At 44.7% G+C, this 18638-nt stretch overlaps 1 protein-coding gene across 6 annotated transcripts in view; it reads right to left on the bottom strand.

Moving 5' to 3' along the window:
- The window catches only part of CCDC171 (coiled-coil domain containing 171), a 459446-nt gene extending 443732 nt beyond the window's left edge, over positions 1-15714 (bottom strand). For 2 of the 6 annotated variants that reach the window (XM_074197551.1, XM_074197553.1), the window contains exon 1: positions 15419-15714. The gene's annotated coding sequence lies outside the window, so the exon portion shown is untranslated. The remainder of the gene's footprint in view (positions 1-15418) is intronic. The other 4 variants (XM_074197549.1, XM_074197548.1, XM_074197550.1 and 1 more) reach the window with 2 other exon arrangements.
- Positions 15715-18638: the final 2924 nt, after the last annotated feature.

Below are 18638 nucleotides of genomic sequence, written 5' to 3'. Positions count from 1 at the left end.
AGCTGCCAAATTCAATGAATGGCCTTTTCTCAATGCTCATTCTCCTTTGACACTGTGGATCACTCTCTTCCTTAATAACTATTTTCTAGGATTGCTGGAACTACTCTCCCAGTTTTTTCTCCTGACTGACTACTACTTTTCTACTTTCCTGGATTCTCCACCAGATCACAACTTTTAACCATAGGTGTCCCTCAGAATGAGTCCCCTTCTCTTCCCCTTCCAAACTACTTGGTGATCTCATCAGTTTCCATGGATTTAATCACTATCATTATGATAGAGCACAGGGTCTGAGTTAGAGGATCTGAGTTCAAATCCAGTCCCAGACACTTATTAGTTGTATGACCCTGGGCAAAACACTTAACCCTGTTGGCCTCAGTTTCCTCAACTGTAAAATGAGAAGAAATAAATAACAAATCACTCCAAACCACTCCAGTATCTTTGCTAGGAAAACCACAAATGAGAGCATGAAGGAACAAATGAAACAACTGAACAACAAAAAATGCTGATTCTCAAATCTACCTATTCTGCCCCAGTTTGCTGACCTCCAAGCATGTATCTACAATGGCCTTTCAGAAAGCTTGAACTAGATTAAATTTTTTATGTCAATAGACAAAATAAATAATAAATATCTTTCCCCCAAATCCCTCTCCTCTTAAGCTTCCCTACCTAGGAGTCACAATGGATTCCTCACCATCTTTCACCTCCCAAACCCAAGATGTAGTCAAGGCCTATATAGATATTCTCTTCCGATCTTTCCACTGTTCTAGAACAGACTCTAATCAACTGACTCCTGAATTACTCTAAGAGCCTGCTGGTGGGTCTGCCTGTCTCATCTCCTCTGACTCCAAAGCATTTTCCAGTCACTAAAATGATTTTCCTAAAATACAGGTCTGATTATGTCACTTCTCTCTTCTCCCACCAATCCCCCACATAATAAACTCCAGTGGCTTCCTATGGTCTTCCAAGAAAAAAAATTGCAAAATGCTCTGTTTGGCATTTGAAGCCTTCCATAATCTAGCCCTCTCCTCCCTTTCCAATCTTCTTACTCCTTAGCCCTAACGGCACTCTTTGATTCAGAACATCCTCAGAGTTGTTCCACACACAAGAACTCCATCTCTCAATTACAGGCATTATCTCTGGCTCTCTCTCTCTCTCTCTCTCTCTCATCTCCTTTAAATCTAAACTAAAACTACAGGAAGTCTTCCCTAGCCCCTTAAGTCCAGGATTTTCTTTTGTTTTCTATGGATCCTGTCTAGAGTTTACCTGTGTTTCTTTGTTTGCATGTGGTCTCCTCCCCAGATTGGGAGCTCTATGAGAGGGCTGTCTGTGGCCTCTTGTTGCATCCCCAGTTGGTACAAGATAGGCACCTGAATGAATTCATGAATCACACCACATGTCAGTCTAGGCCACTTTCGTCCATCTGATGGACTGATAGAGCAGTCTGTTTTCAAGGAGTCCTCAGAGTATTGTGGGCTCCCTCCCCACATAGAGATAGATCTGAAGGTCTTCAGCCCCTACAAATAATGCACTACGATTTGTGCTGTGGCTAAGACACTCTCCATTATACACATTGAACCTGGCTGCCCAGGTCCAGTCCCTTCCTCAGACACGACTCTCCAACTCTGCATCTCTGGGAAGGCCTTCAGAAGCAGCAGTGACTGCCCATTTGTGCCCCATGTGACCACCAGTCTTCATCAGCTTTAGAAATGCTTGAGGTTCTTTTTTTTCTTCTCTCTATACTGCAGAGAATTCCACCACCTTCTCATTAGGTCTCTACTCTAGATTCTCACTCAGCCCCTACATACAATCAGTTTCCAATTTCAAACTCAGCAACATCTCACACAGCCAACTCCTGTTCTCTCTTCTCAGGCAGCCACAACCATGTTCAAGTATTCACTTGGGTTCCCTGTCTCTTCCCACCATTCCAGTACATTCTCCTCTCGGCTACCAAAGCGATTTTCCACAAGTACAAGTCAGACTAGATCAAATCCCCTATTCAATAAACTTCAGTAGCTCCCATTCCCTCCAAGATCACATAAAAATCTTTTCTTTGGTTTTCAAAACTCTTTATGACCTGTCCCTTCCTATTGTTTCAATCTAAAACCTTACTTCTCACTAAGTGCTCTATAATTCAATGACATTGACCTCCTACCTGTTCCTAGAGTAAGGTTCCATTTCCTAACACCTTGTACACACTGGCCATCTTGGAATTCTCTCTTTTCTTATCCCCACCTCCTCCCTTCCCTTCAGAACCATCTAAAATCACAACTTTTGCAAGAAGCCTTTCCCAATTCTCCTTAATGTTTGCTCTTTCCTTCTAAGAGTATCTCTAATTTTTTCTGTATATAACTTGGTTGTACAAAGTTGCTTGCATATTATCTTCCCTTTTAGACTTCAAGTTCCTAAGAGATAAGAGATTTTTCCTACTCCCCTATTAAGTTCTCTATGTTTTATATATAATCTTCAAGTACTCAAATTATGCGTTTCTCTTATCTAAAACAAAGGAAGATTGTCTACTTCAGAGATGTCAAACACAGGCCCACAACACTACTGAGTATGACTAAATCAGATTAAAATATTACTTAGAAATATTTAACAAAATAAGTTAATTATAAAAATAGAAATATATAAAGATGTGTTTTGGGGCGGCTAGGTGTTGCAGTGGATAGAGCACTGGCCCTGGAGTCAGAGAGTACCTGAGTTCAAATCCACCCTCAGACACTTAATAATTTCCTAGCTGTGTGGCCTTCGGCAAGCTACTTAACCCCATTGCCTTGCAAAAACCTTAAAAAAAAAAAAAAAAAGAAAGAAAGAAAAAAGAACACAGGACAAACATCATCAACACATTTAAGAGCAGGGATTCTGAACCTATAAAGATGTGTTTTCTAAGTCATTCTGGGGTCCACTGGAATACTTATGTATATTTTAGTGGTCCCCATTTCTATTTGACTTCAATAGCACTGGTCAATACCAGGCACATATACATACATGGACCAACATATGCACATACACGGTTTGGTATGGTAATAAATTAAACTCAATTTGACAAAAAGAAAGGAGGGTTTAAGAGGAAGGTTGTATGCAAAAACAGAGCAAACTTTTATTTCAGGGAGTAGATTATAAAGGAATGGTTAAAACAAAATAAAGTATAAGAATTCAATTTCTGGAAGCCATCCAGCAGGAGCCACCCAGCAGCTGCTCCCTGGTCAAGGTCTGTCCTCTGGTCCTGGGACAAGACTCTGGAGATTTAATCATATTCAGACCCTGGTTGCAGTCTGGGCCCCCCACAGAGCAGGGACACCACACACACACACACACACACACACACACACACACACACACACACAGCCCTGGGGCAGAAGGGTGGGTTTGTGGTCATTCTACAGACTAGGAGAGCAGTCAGAGCCTCACATACTGAGGTCCTTGTGGGGGTGTCCCAATAATACTCAAAAGCTCAGTAAGAACCATAAAACCAGGCACAGGCTGGGGAAATGAGTAAATAGGAGGAAAAAAAAGGAACCTGACCATAGACAATTACTTTGGTCTCATGGAGGACCAAAATAATCTGAAGATGAGGAAGTCCAAGTTTCTGAATCTAAAGACTCCAAGAAATATAGAAGTTGTGCTCAGGCAATGACAAAGTTTAAAAAAAAGATTTTTAAAATTCAAGTAAGGGAGGGGGCAGCTAGGTGGCACAGTGGATAAAGCAACCAGCCCTGGAGTCAAGAGTACCTGGGTTCAAATCCGGTCTCAAACACTTAATAATTACCCAGCTGTGTGGCTTTGGGCAAGCCACTTAACCTCATTTGCCTTGCAAAAACCTAAAAAAAAAAAAAAAAAAAAAAGAACACAAAGTCAGAAGCTTAGTCAAGGAGATTCAAAAAAAAAAATGCTAAAGAAAATAATATATTAAAAACCAGCTTAGGTCAAATGGATAAAACAGTTCAAAAAGTTATTAAGGAGAAGAATGCTTTAAAAAAGAATTGGTCAGATGGAAAAAGAGATAAGAAAGCTCTAAGGAAAACAAATCTTTCAGAAGTAAAATGGAGCTAAAGGAAGCTAATGACTTTGAGAGAAATCAAGAAATGCTAATTCAACACCAAAAACAATGAAAAACTAGAAGAAAATGTGAAATATCTTATGGAAAAAAAAACAACTGATCTGGAAAACAGATCCAGGAAATATAATTCTTTTTTTTAGGTTTTTTCCAGGCAAATGGGGTTAAGTGGCTTGTCCAAGGCCACACAGCTGGGTAATTATTAAGTCTGAGGCCGGATTTGAACTCAGGTACTCCTGACTCCAGGGCCAGTGCTCTATCCACTGCACCACCTAGCCGGCCCAGGAAAGATAATTTAAAAATTATTGGAATACCTGAAAGTCATGATCAGGAAAAGAGCCTTGACCTCATTTTTGAAGAATTTCTATAGGAAAATTATCCTGATGTCCTAGAAGCAGAGGGTAAAATACAAATTGAGAGAATCTACCAATCTCCCCTGGAAAGAGATTTCAAAAAGAAACAACCCCCAGGAATACTATAGCCAAGTTCCAGAACTCCCAAGTCAAAAGAGGAATATTACAAGCAGCCAGAAGGACACAATTCAAATATCGTGGAGCTGCAATCAGGATCACACAGGACTTAGCAGCAACTACATTAAGGGCTCACAGAGTTTGGAATATAACATTCCGGAAGACAAAAGAGATTGGAATGCAACCGAGAATCAACTACCCAGCAAAAGTGAACATCCTCTTCCAGGGGAAAAAGATGGACTTCCAATGAAACAGGGGACTTTCAAATGTTCCTGCTGAAATGACCAGAGCTGAACAAAAAGTTTGACTTTCAAGTATTCCTGCATGGAAATATAATACTGATAATATTCATATGAACCTTCTCATTTAATAGAGCAGATAGAAGGAGTTTTATAGATGAAGCACAGGAGAGAGCTGAATTTGAAGATTAAAATATATTGTAAAAATGGAGTTAATGGGTGAAAGGGAAATAAATATACTGGAGTAAGAGAAAGGAGAGATAAAATAGACTAAGATATTTCATATAAAAGATATTTCATGTAGCTTTTGCAAAGGTATGAAGGGCAGAGGGCGAGGGGGAAAGAGGGAACTTTCATTCTCATTAGAAATGGCTCAGAGAGTAAACAGCATTACACATTCAATAGGGTATACCCATCTAAAAGAAAGAGGAGAGAAGGGGTATGGGGGTGGTGATAGAGGAGAGGATAGATCATAGGAGAGGATAGTCAGATATAACACATTTTCTTTTTTTACTTTGTGCAAGGTGCTGGAATTGGGTGGCCTGTCCAGAACCAAGGGACCAGGTAGTTGCTGGGTCTCTGGGGTGGGATGTGGGTTTGGAGCCTCTTGGCCCCAGGGCCAGTGCTCTGTTCACTGTACCACTCAGCTGCCCCACAGCACATTTTTGAAGAGGGACAGAGTGAAAGGAGAGAGAAAATATAATAGATGGTAGAGGGGAGGAATGGATGGAGGGAATTACAATCAGCAACAGCAACTGTGGAAAATATGGAAGTAACTTCTGTGATGGACTTACGATATAGAATGTGATCTACCCAAGACAGAACCTGATGGTATCAGAACACATTTTTTTCTCTCTCTTTTATTAGTCATGAGGTTTTATATTTTTGTGGGGGAGGGGTATTATATTTACTCTCAAACAAGAATATATTAGTAATATGTAAATAAAAAATAAAATATTAAAAAAAAAGAAGTCAATTCTTCACTCATCTAGCTTCATTCAATGGAGATGGTGGTCCTCAAATGAGTCACACAATTGAGGGGAAATTTTTCCATTACTGAATGTAATAGGATTCTCTGGATTCTCCAAGGTAATGAGAACAGACTCCTCTGGTTCCAAACTATATCTTTCTACTGGCATAGTTTGTAATAGGAAGCATCTTCACCAATAGGGAAAAATTCAGGTTATAGCCTTGAGTCCAAGTAATGGAGTATAGAATTAGATCCATGTGACCTCATTTGATCAGATACAGTAATAGGGCTTCTGGTATTTGGGATCTTGGTCTTTTTTTTTGTAGCTGATAGCAAATTACCTCTAGACACTGATTCCTACTTTTCCTTCTCTCTTTTTCATTAGAGAACAAAGTATTAGATTTGCTCCCTGTCTTCTTTTATCAAGTTTGAGGCAGCTGGTCATATTCCCTTTTGCCTTCCTTTCCCTAGTTTTTTATCAGTCCTCTCTACTTCTTTCCTCCTCTCTACAGAAACTGGAAAGTCTGCAAACACTATCCAGATTAGCTCAACTAAGCTTAGTAGAAGTATCAATTTATTACAATCTTCTTTAAAGGATTAACCTGATTGCTTTATACTTTAGGGATTTTTTTAAAGATTCTATTTCATTTTTTAAAGATTTTTAGAGATTTGAACATTTATTATGGTATTAACTGTTTGAGCAATAGCCCATTCCATGTACCTGGTAATTCAATAGATTTTGGATTGGTATGTTCATTATTGAACTATGAATACCCAAAAATTTATAGGCTTAAAGTCCCACTAAAGTTCTCTTTCTCAAGCAAAAAGATTTAAAGGTATAGCACATTTGCCAGCTGGTAACAGTCTGCTTAATAGGGAAATAAATTCATAAGATTTATATGTACCAGAAGACTTATACATGCAAGACCCACACAGAATCTCTACAAATAGCAAAAACAGATGAATCTACCTCTTCTCTTCAATTAGTAGATGAGGACCATCAATTTCATGAATAAGCAAGGACTTTTTAGTCCAATCCCTCACTTGGGGACAAGACCTAGCTCTATAGGTTTTCAACAGAAAGACTAATTGGACAAAAACATGTCATTTTAAGGTAAAACAAAACAAGTGTGATAGTATCCTATGCTGTTAAAAAGGTTGGGAGAAAGACAAAAGCACTCATCCCCCCTTTTTAGGCCAAAAACAGTGTAAGATCAAAGAAAGAGTAAGGTGACAAAGGTGAATACTTAAAAGTTAAAAGGAGATAGAGGTAGTGAAGGTTTTAGAAAGCATAATGTATAAGTAATTTTAATATGAAGTGGCTTAGCCACCAACTACCAGCAAACAATAATCCCTTTGTTGCCATTTTGGGAGGCAGCTAGGTGGTACAGGGGATAGGGTATGGTTTGATGTCAGGAGGACCTAAATTCAAATTTAATCTCACACACTTACTAGTTGTGTGACTCTGGGCAAGTTATTAACCCCTCATCTGTAAAATGAGCTAGAGAAGAAAATTGAAAACCACTCCAGTATCTTTGCCAAGAAAACCCCAAATGGGGTCACAAAGAGTCAGGCACAATTGAATGACTAAACAATAACAATGACCATTTTATAATTTACCTGGGTACTATAAGAAAGAGCTATTTAGCTAATTATTAAGTGAGATTACAATGGCAAATTTCTTCCATTCAGTTCATTAGAACTGTCTTAGTCTCAGGAGTTGGAACAAATCTTAAAAATCAAGTATTCTAATTCAAACCATATTTGAATAGAAATCCCAACAAAATATAGCCACAACTGGCTATCAGTAACTCTACTTGCAGACCTCCCTTTACAGGAAATTGAATTATCTTCTTAAAAGGGTTTATTTGGGGCAGCTAGGTGGTGCAGTGAATAGAGCATGGGCCCTGGAGTCAGGAATATCTGAGTTCAAATCTGGCCTCAGATTTGAATTCTTAAGAATAACCTAGCTGTGTGACCTTGGGCAAGCCACTTAACCCCATTGCCTTGAAAAAAATCTAAAAAAAAAAAGAGTTTATTCTACTTTGGAATGTCTTTGTTAAGAAAGTTTTCTTCTATGGAGTCAAAATATGCACCTCTACAAAGGCTAATCATTGCCCCTAGCTCTGTCCTCAGGGGTGAAGAAGAATAAATCTAATCCCTCTCTAACATGTCTATCACCACCACTACTACAAAATGTTCTCCTGTGTGTCACTATAAAAATATTTTTAATTACACTTTCACCAAAAAGAGAATTAACCTAAGATTATCTTTTTTTTTTTAGGTTTTTGCAAGGCAAATGGGGTTAAGTGGCTTGCCCAAGGCCACACAGCTAAATAATTATTAAGTGTCTGAGGCGGGATTTGAACTCAGGTACTCCTGACTCCAGGCTGGTGCTCTATCCACTGCTCCACCTAGCTGCCCCTAACCTATGATTATCTAAACCAAATATACACATTCCTCAAAACCATTCCCATCTAACTAGCAACCTTCACCTTGACTGAAAATTGCAAGAATTGAAGAAAACCTTAGACTGGGTTACCGCTCCAATCTCATCTAACATATTAGGAAATCAAGGGCTAGAGAAAATAAGAGAGTTTCCCACAAGGGTCTTAAAGGCAATATAAAGTTGTAGAACAGAATAACTGTGAGAACACAGAAGTAGAGTCTAGGTTTGCAGCTACTTATGCTATTCTGCAATACCAACTTTAAAAATAGTTCAATGGCATCCCCTCCAATTCTTGGCCACAGAAAAGAGCTGTTATAAATATTTTCGTATATATAGATCCTTTTCCTTTTTGTTTTGTTTTTTTTTATCTCTTTTGGGATACAGATCTAGTAGTCAGCTGTCAAAGTCAAAGGGCAATGCCCTTTGGGCATAGCTCCAAATTGCTCTACAGAATATTTGAATCATTTCACAGTTCCACCAACAATAATGTCTTATTTTTCCCATACCCCCTCCAACATTTGTTACTTTTCTTTTCTATCCTATTAGTACTTCTAATAGGTGTAAGGTCATACCTCAGTATTGTTTTAATTTGCATTTCTCCAATCAATAGTGAGTTAGAGTGGGGGTTTTTTTTCCATATGGCTATGGATAGCTTTGATTACTTCATCTAAAACTTGCTATCTTTTGATAATTCATCAATTGGGGAATGGCTGAAAAAATTGATTCATGGAATACTATTATGCTATAAGAAATGAAGAACAGGATACTCTCAGAAAAACTTGGAAAGATATTCATGACCTGATACAAAGTGAAATGGACTGTACACAAAGTAACAACAATATTGTAAAATGATCAACTGTAAATGATAAGCTAATCTCAGGATTTCAATGATCCAATACAATTCTGAAAAATTATATGCATTTCCAGAGAAAAAACTGATAGTGTCTAAATACATACTGATGCATAATTTTACTTTTTTAAATTTTTCTTGAGTTTTTTTAAGGGGGGAAATCTGTATTTTCCTTCACAACATGACAATTATGGAAATGTTTTACATGAATAAACATGTTTAGCATATATTCAATTGCTTGCCTTCTAAGTGTGGGGGGGAGAAATTTAGACATCAGAGTTTTTAAAATGAATGTTAAAAAATTGTTTTTACATATCTGCAAAAATTTAAAAACTAAGAAAAAAATTTAAAAAATACAGTTTGATGAAATCACATAATGTCAGAACCTGGAAGTAGTCTAAGATTACAGTATAGTAGAAAGAACCAGGAAATCAAAGAGATCCATAGTCATATGAAAAATAGTTCTAAATCATTACTTATTAGAGAAATGCAAATTAAAGCATCTCTGAAGTACCACCTCATAGCTCTCAGACTGGCCAATGTAACCAGAAAGGACAATGATCACTGTTGGAAGGGATATGGGAAATCTGGGATACTAATGCATTGTTAGTGGAGCAGTGAACTCATGCAACCTTTCTGGAGAGCAGTTTGGAATTAGGCCCAAAGGACAATAAAAATGTGTATACCCTTTGATCCAGCAATACCTCTACTGGGTCTATACCCTGAAGAGATCATAAAAAAGGGTAAAAACATCTCTTACATAAAAATATTCATAGCAGCCCTATTTGTGGTAGCAAAGAATTAGAAATCAAGTGAATGTCCATCAACTGGAGAATGGTTAAACAAATTGTGGTATATGTACGTTATGGAACACTGATGTTCTATTAAAAACCAGGAAGGATGGGAATTCAAAGAAGCCTGGAGGGATCTGTATGAACTAATGTTGAGCAAGATGAGCAGAATTGGAAGAACATTGTACACCATAAAAGCAACATGGGATCGATGATCAATCTTAATGGACTTCCATCAGTGAAACAATCAGAGAAAGAATTGTGAAGTTTGAACAAAGACCAAAGACTATTATCTTTAACTTTAAAAAAAAAGTTATCTTATTATGTAATTTTGCTATCTTTTATATTTCATTTTTTTCCCTTAAGGATATTATTTCTCTCTCAACATGTTCAATTTAGATCAATGTATACCAAGGAAACAATGTAAAGACTAACAGACTGCCTTCTGTGGGGGGGGGGGGAGAAGTAAGATTAGGGAAAAATTGTAAAATTCAAAATAAATTAATTAAATAAAAAAGAAAGAATTCTGTTCTGTTATCTGTTTTTTTGACTTCATCATTCAACTGGAGACATCAAAATTATGAATGATTTCATAATTGTCAAATCTGACAGTCCTGTCTCAGTTTTCATTTTTCTCTTTGCTGTCTCATCAACCTTAGCCTATCCCTCTTCTTCCTCTCTATTCTTCATTTTGTGATTTCATCCGCTCCCTTAATCTCTATGCTGATGATTCTCAAATCTGCCTAACCACTCTGCTGACCCTCCCCAGTCTCACATCCTCAAGGTGCCTTGTAGACACCTCAAACTGAAGGTCTAATTGATATCTGAAAGTGATCATGTCCAAAACTCTCATTGTCTTTCCCCCTGAACCCTCCCAAGCTCCTAACATTCTTTTTGCAGTAGAAGGCAACATCATCACCCCAGTCCTAGGAGTCATCCTCTCTCACCTCCCCATATTCAATCTGATCCCAAAGTCTATTTCATCTTTTCCACATCTCTCCAATACACTCCTTCTTCATTCCTCTGACAGTGCTAACACTAGGTTGCAGGTCCTAATCTTACCTCACATCTAGACTACTTACTGCAAAGACCTGATAATGGGTCTGCTGGCCTTTAAGCCTTGCCCTAGTCAATCTATTCTCCATTAAATGGATTTTCCTAAAACACAAGTCCAACAAAGTGAAACTCTCCACCCTTTCTCTAATCTCCAGTGGTTCCCTGTTGCCTTAAGGATATTTGGCATTTTCCACCCTTCATCTTCTCAGTCTTCAAGCACCTTACTATCTGCCACCTACTCTTTGATCCAGTGACACTGGCCTCTTTGCTGTTTCACAAAGGATACAACACTCAGCTCCAGGTATTTTCTCAGGCTGTCCCCCTCTGCCCAGAATGGCTTCCTTCCTCATCTCTGTTTCCAGGTTTCCAAGCTTCATTAAAATTCCAGCTAAAAAATCCCATCTTCTACTAGAAGCCTTTCCTATCCTATCTTAATTTTAATACTTTCCCTTTGTATATACCCTGTATAGATCTTGTTTGTACTAATTTGTTTGCTAGTGTTCTCCTCCATTAAAATGTGAATTCATTGAAAGAAGTCAATCCTCACTGAATGAGGGACTTCTAAAGTCCTACAAAACTTGACCCCAACTTATCTTTCCAGCATCATTACACCTTCTGCACTCTGCCATCTAAACTGGCTTTGTGTTCCTCATACAGAATACTCTATCTCACTTCAGTATGCATTTCCTTCTCATCTGTCAGAATAGCTTTCCTCTTTTGAAGACACTGCTGAAACATCATGAAACTTTTCCAGATTCTCCCTAACTGATGGGGTCCTTCTTCCTACACAATCTTGTATTGGACTTCTTTGTTTCTATTCTATTTATTTTGATTAAAGATTTTATTTATTTTAAATTTTACAATTTTTCCCCCAATACTACTTCCCTCCCCGTCCCCTACCCCCCCACAGAAAGCAATTTGTCAGTCTTAATCTATTTATTTCTAGTAAATTTGTTTACATATTTGTTTTCTTCCACATTAAAAGAAAGTAGGCAGGTCCTTGGGAGTAGGGAATATTTCTTTTCATGTGAATCCCTAGGGTGTGAATAGCCAATATAGTAAGCACTTAATACTTGTTGATTGGTTTTGAAAAGAGGAGGACTTAATATGTTGGCTAAGCCATTTGCTATCTGTGTGACTTTTATGTGTGTGTGTTTTTGGTTTTTTTAGGTTTTTGCAAGGCAAATGGCATTAAGTGGCTTGCCAAAGGCCACACAGCTAGGTCATTATTAAGTGTCTGAGGCTGGATTTGAACTTAGGTCCTCCTGACTCCAGGGCTGGTGCTCTATCCACTGCACCACCCAGCCGCCCCTTACCTATGTGACTTTGGACAAATCAATTCACCTGTTTTCTCAACTGTAAAAAGAACAGGTAGAGGGTAGCACTAGATGACCTGCAAGATTCCTTCCACTTGTAAATCTAGACTGTAAACCAGCATCCCTCATTTTCAAATGAAGAAGCTGAGACCCAGAGAGATTAAAAGACTTGCCCCAAATGACACAGGATATAGATGATATAAAGATATAGAGATAGAGATAGAGACAGAGATAGAGATAGAGATAAAGATAGAGATAGAGATATTGATGTAGATGATATAGAGATAGATATAGATATATATTTATATAGATATATATAGATGTGTAGATCTATAGTTACAGATATATAGATATATAAATGTATATAGACAGATATAGATACATATAGACATATAGATATGTAGATATATAGATATATAAATAGATAGATATAGTATACATAGATATATACATATAAATATACATATACATATATGTATATAGAGGAGAGAGAGAGAGGCGCAATTCCAAGTGGCCAAGGCAGTTCCTCCACCTCCGAGGGAGTGGTGAGGCAGCGGCGCAGGGGCAGCGGCAGAGGGGCAGCACTGCATGGGGCAGCCCCGGAGGGGCAGCACTTCATGGGGCAACACTGCATGGGGCAGCGGCGGAGGGGCAGCACTGCATGGGGCAGCTGCAGAGGGGCAGTGGCAGAGGGGCAACACTGCATGGGGCAGCGGCGGAGGGGCAGCACTGCATGGGGCAGCTGCGGAGGGGCAGTGGCAGAGGGGCAACACTGCATGGGGCAGCGGCGGAGGGGCAGCACTGCATGGGGCAGCGGCGGAGGGGCAGTGGCAGAGGGGCAGCACTGCATGGGGCAGCGGCGGAGGGGCAGCACTGCATGGGGCAGCCGCGGAGGGGCACCACTGCATGGGGCAGCCGCGGAGGGGCAGCGCTGCATGGGGCAGCCCCGGAGGGGCAGCCGCGGAGGGGCAGCGCTGCATGGGGCAGCTGCGGAGGGGCAGTGGCAGAGGGGCAGCACTGCATGGGGCAGCCGCGGAGGGGCAGCACTGCATGGGGCAGCCGCGGAGGGGCAGTGGCAGAGGGGCAACACTGCATGGGGCAGCGGCGGAGGGGCAGCACTGCATGGGGCAGCCGCGGAGGGGCACCACTGCATGGGGCAGCCGCGGAGGGGCAGCACTGCATGGGGCAGCCCCGGAGGGGCAGCGCTGCATGGGGCAGCCGCGGAGGGGCAGCGCTGCATGGGGCAGCTGCGGAGGGGCAGTGGCGGAGGGGCAGCACTGCATGGGGCAGCGGCGGAGGGGCAACACTGCATGGGGCAGCCGCGGAGGGGCAGCGCTGCATGGGGCAGCTGCGGAGGGGCAGTGGCGGAGGGGCAGCACTGCATGGGGCAGCGGCGGAGGGGCAGCACTGCATGGGGCAGCCGCGGAGGGGCACCACTGCATGGGGCAGCCGCGGAGGGGCAGCGCTGCATGGGGCAGCCCCGGAGGGGCAGCCGCGGAGGGGCAGCGCTGCATGGGGCAGCTGCGGAGGGGCAGTGGCAGAGGGGCAGCACTGCATGGGGCAGCCGCGGAGGGGCAGCACTGCATGGGGCAGCCGCGGAGGGGCAGTGGCAGAGGGGCAACACTGCATGGGGCAGCTGCGGAGGGGCAGTGGCAGAGGGGCAGCACTGCATGGGGCAGCGGCGGAGGGGCAGCACTGCATGGGGCAGCCGCGGAGGGGCACCACTGCATGGGGCAGCCGCAGAGGGGCAGCACTGCATGGGGCAGCCCCGGAGGGGCAGCGCTGCATGGGGCAGCCGCGGAGGGGCAGCGCTGCATGGGGCAGCTGCGGAGGGGCAGTGGCGGAGGGGCAGCACTGCATGGGGCAGCGGCGGAGGGGCAACACTGCATGGGGCAGCCGCGGAGGGGCAGCGCTGCATGGGGCAGCTGCGGAGGGGCAGTGGCGGAGGGGCAGCACTGCATGGGGCAGCGGCGGAGGGGCAGCACTGCATGGGGCAGCGGTGGAGGGGCAGCCGCGGAGGGGCAGCGCTGCATGGGGCAGCTGCGGAGGGGCAGTGGCGGAGGGGCAGCACTGCATGGGGCAGCGGCGGAGGGGCAACACTGCATGGGGCAGCCGCGGAGGGGCAGCGCTGCATGGGGCAGCTGCGGAGGGGCAGTGGCAGAGGGGCAGCACTGCATGGGGCAGCACTGCATGGGGCAGCACTGCATGGGGCAGCGGTGGAGGGGCAGTCGCGGAGGGGCAGCGCTGCATGGGGCAGCTGCGGAGGGGCAGTGGCGGAGGGGCAGCACTGCATGGGGCAGCGGCGGAGGGGCAACACTGCATGGGGCAGCCGCGGAGGGGCAGCGCTGCATGGGGCAGCTGCGGAGGGGCAGTGGCAGAGGGGCAGCACTGCATGGGGCAGCGGCGGAGGGGCAGCACTGCATGGGGCAGCACTGCATGGGGCAGCGGCGGAGGGGCAGCGCTGCATGGGGCAGCCGCGGAGGGGCAGCGCTGCATGGGGCAGCCGCGGAGGGGCAGCGCTGCATGGGGCAGCACTGCATGGGGCAGCCGCGGAGGGGCAGCGCTGCATGGGGCAGCCGCGGAGGGGCAGCGGCAGAGGGGCAGCACTGCATGGGGCAGCCGCGGAGGGGCAGCACTGCATGGGGGCAGCGGCGGAGGGGCAGCACTGCATGGGGCAGCCGCGGAGGGGCACAGCACTGCATGGGGCAGCACTGCATGGGGCAGCGGCGGAGGGGCAGCGCTGCATGGGGCAGCACTGCATGGGGCAGCCGCGGAGGGGCACAGCACTGCATGGGGCAGCACTGCATGGGGCAGCACTGCATGGGGCAGCGGCGGAGGGGCAGCACTGCATGGGGCAGCACTGCATGGGGCGGCACTGCATGGGGCAGCGGCGGAGGGCAGCCGGAACGACCCCCGGGGCTGGGCCAAGGCTGCCAGGGCCCCTGGGCTTTGCCCGCGCCCTAAGTCCGGCCCATAGGGGGCGCCACCCAAGGGCGACTGTGGGCGCGGGGGGAGCGAGGGAGAGCAGAGGCAGGAGGGAGGCGCCCCGACATTGCTTTGCGCCGCTCTCCTCTGCTCCGGGGACCCTAGGCTCGATTTTCCAAAAAAAGTGAAAAAGCTATTTCAGAAAGGAGCTGGCGGGGCAGGGGCGGGGCTCCGCCCAGGCCCGCGCAGCGCCCCACCCCGGGGCTCCGCCCCCCGGCCCCTCCCCACCCTTTACCTCGGCGGGTCTCGGGCCGGAGTCCCCCAGCGCCGGGGGTCCAAACTGAAGGGACTCCCCCGGCCCGGCCCCAGGCCGAAGCCGGAACTGGGCGCGGGGGCGCGGGGGGAGGGGCAGCGCTGGGGGCTGGGGCCGGGACTCGGCGGCTTCTAGGACCGCGGCATCAGACCGAGACCGGGGAAGGGGGTCCGGCTACGGGGGGCCGGCCTCGGGGGGGGCTCGGGGGAGCCCCGCGGTACAACGGCCACTTCCGGCCGGCGAGAGAGGCGGGGAGAGGCGGGGCTCCCCGCTCCGCCCGCAGCCCCGCCCCGCCCCGGACGCCCCGCCCCTCTCTAGGATACGTGCGCTCTGATTGGAGGAGCGAGAGTCCGGCGGGAGCAGCGCGGCCGCCCGCCGCGGAGCCTGCACTGCGCCTGCGCCTGCGCCTGCGCCCGCGCCCTCTCCGCGTCGCACACACCTGCTCCGAGTGGACCTCGGGGAGGGGGCGCCTGGGCCGCCGCTGCGAGCAGAGTCGAGGAGGAAGAGGGGGCGGCGCCTGAAAGTTTGAATCCGGCTTGACGATGAAAACACGGCCGCGTTCTCCTGCTGGATCTCTTCGCATCTTTCCATTCCCGCCTCCCCGCCCCACCCCCGGCCATTGTTCCGTGCCTGCCGCCTCCTAAACATGTCGGTAAAGACGGTTCCGAGCTCCGGGGCTCCCTCGGCCTTCTCCGCCGCCCCTCCAGGCCGCTGCCGGCCGGCCTCACCCCGCCAGCCCCGAGGCCGACGCGCATTTGGTAACCGCCTCCCCTTGCACCAAGAGCCGAGGGCACAGGCAGAAAGTCGTATAAGCCAGTTGCGTGTGTGATAAAAAGACACTAAAGATTAATCTTAGCAAAAGATTATGAGTTTTACAATTTTTCCTCTAATCTTCCTTCCCTCCCCCTACCCCTCACAGAAAGCAATTTGTCAGTCTTTGCATTGTTTCCATGGTATGCATTGATCCAAATTGAGTGTGATGAGAGAAAAATCATACCCTCAAGGAAGAAACATAAAGCAGAACAAAGACCAGACAATAAGGTACCTAAATTTAAGGTAATAGTCGTTGCTCTTTGATTGTTTGCTTTTTCTTACAAAGGTAGTGAAGATCAAGGAGCTGCACCCAAAGGACAGTCAAGCAAGATGATATATATATATAGGTCCTAACACAGGCCCCTCTCCCTAACCATCTTTAACCCATTAGCTGAGTCTCAGAGGCACCATCTTATTAGTGGAAAAATCCACCCCAGGAACAGACACACAGAAAAGAATGAAATGTTTTCATACTATTTTTCCCAGTTGAGATAACTCGGGAGCTTCATCACTATCTTTTTTCCCATTAAAGATTTCATTTATATTGAGTTTTACAATTTTTTCCCCCAATCTTACTTCCCCTCCACCCCCCCCACAAAGGCAATTTATCAGTCTTTGTTTCCGTGTAGTACTTTGATGCAAATTGAGTGTGACTTCATCACTATCTTAATGAAGCAATGTCTACGATTAGACTATCCTCCCAGTTTGCAAAAACAATCTTATTATAAAGCAGGTATCTCATGAGCTTCTCTTTTGGAATGCAAGGTCTTTCTAGGAGTAGCCCAATAATAATTACTTGTTTTTCTTAATAATTCTTAACCCTGAGAGAACTCCACTAGGAATATTAAGACTGAGGATTTTACTGGGAATATTCCACTCAGGTGGACACTACAAAAGGAAGGCTCTAGTTACAGAGGATAATCAGGTTTCCCCTCCTAAAGTGGGATTTTGGCTGTTATTTGAAAGAAGCCAGGAGGCAGAGATGTGCAGGGAGAGCATGCCAGGCGAGGGGGACCTAGGACAACCATTTAGAAATGCCTGGGAGTCTGGAGATGGAGTATCACTGGATTGGAAGGGTATGGAGAGTGGGGTATTAAGGTGTAATTGGCCTGGAAGGGCCCAAATGGTCAAGGACTTCCAATGTCAAACAGAACAGCTATCTTCCCAGTTATTCCTTAAATCCTCCAACTTCCCTTCCTTTGCTCATCAAGTGCTTACCAAGCTCTCCTTCCCTCAGGAATGTGCTAAATCCTTACCCACTCTAAAAGGCCAACCCCTCCAACAGAGCTGCTGTTCCTCCCTACATATATGATCCTGTGACCTTCCAATGCTCACCTTGGAAATCAAATTACACTACATTTTGAACCTTTCTAGTGCATCAATATGTACTATTCCTAAATGAAGAGCAGTTTTTAATCTAGGGTTTCCCCACCTTGATAAATGATTCTTGAATGAAAGGATCAGTCTTCTTTTCATGCTTTCCTGTTTCACCCCACAACCTGTTAAACCTCTTTTCTGGCCACCTTTGCCTTCCCTTCCCCAGTCTTCTAGTGAGCTTTCCTACCTCAAGCAAAAAGACTATGAAGGATTATTTTTCTTTAAAAACTTAAATAAAACCCACAGGAAGTAAGTGATCGAGTAAAAGGTAATTCTTGGAATAGAAACATTACCCACACACTACCCTTCCACAAAGATTTTTCACTGTGTGTGTATATATATATATATATATATATATATATATATACACACTACAGGTCTCCAAACTGCCTAAGTGGTATAAGGAAAATTAAAAACCTCTTTTGTTCTACTTCTGGGGAAAGCTGATAGTGGTAATCAAGGGGGAACAATAAATGATAGCCAGGAAGTAGGTGGGCAATTTAACTACTTTGGTGTTAAATTCAAAGTGTTGTTATTATGTTGATTATATTCAACTTAACTCCTAAGCACAGGTGACCTCCCCCACCAGAGGAATGCCTGTAGTCCTTAAAGTATTGAATTGCAAATGAAGTGGAAGATACCAAAACCTGCATAATTTTAGTGACTTGGAAAATCTTTAAAAATTTGTTCACAATATCAAATTAAAAAAAAAACAAAACTTTTGAAACTCTATTCACCTATATTACAATAAAATAGCTACATGTTGTTTCATGGATTTGAAATGGAAAAAAAGAATGTGACTGCTCCAATGTCTGTAGTGGGTTTTTTTTAAGACTAAAAACCATTTCTTCTCAACAATCCTAGAAGACACATAATTACCATTTTACAGATAAAGAAATTGAGACCCAGAGAAAGATCAAAGAGCTAGTTGGAAGCTAGCTAATACACTCCAGTATTGTGTTAGGCTCAGGAGATAATCACAAAGAAAGCATCTTTACTCTAAAAGTTGGGA

Source organism: Macrotis lagotis, chromosome 8 (assembly GCF_037893015.1).
Source record: "Macrotis lagotis isolate mMagLag1 chromosome 8, bilby.v1.9.chrom.fasta, whole genome shotgun sequence".
In the NCBI taxonomy this organism is placed as follows: domain Eukaryota; kingdom Metazoa; phylum Chordata; class Mammalia; order Peramelemorphia; family Peramelidae; genus Macrotis; species Macrotis lagotis.
Note: the sequence above shows the minus strand (reverse complement) of the source record. Positions and strands in the feature narration are given on the sequence as shown.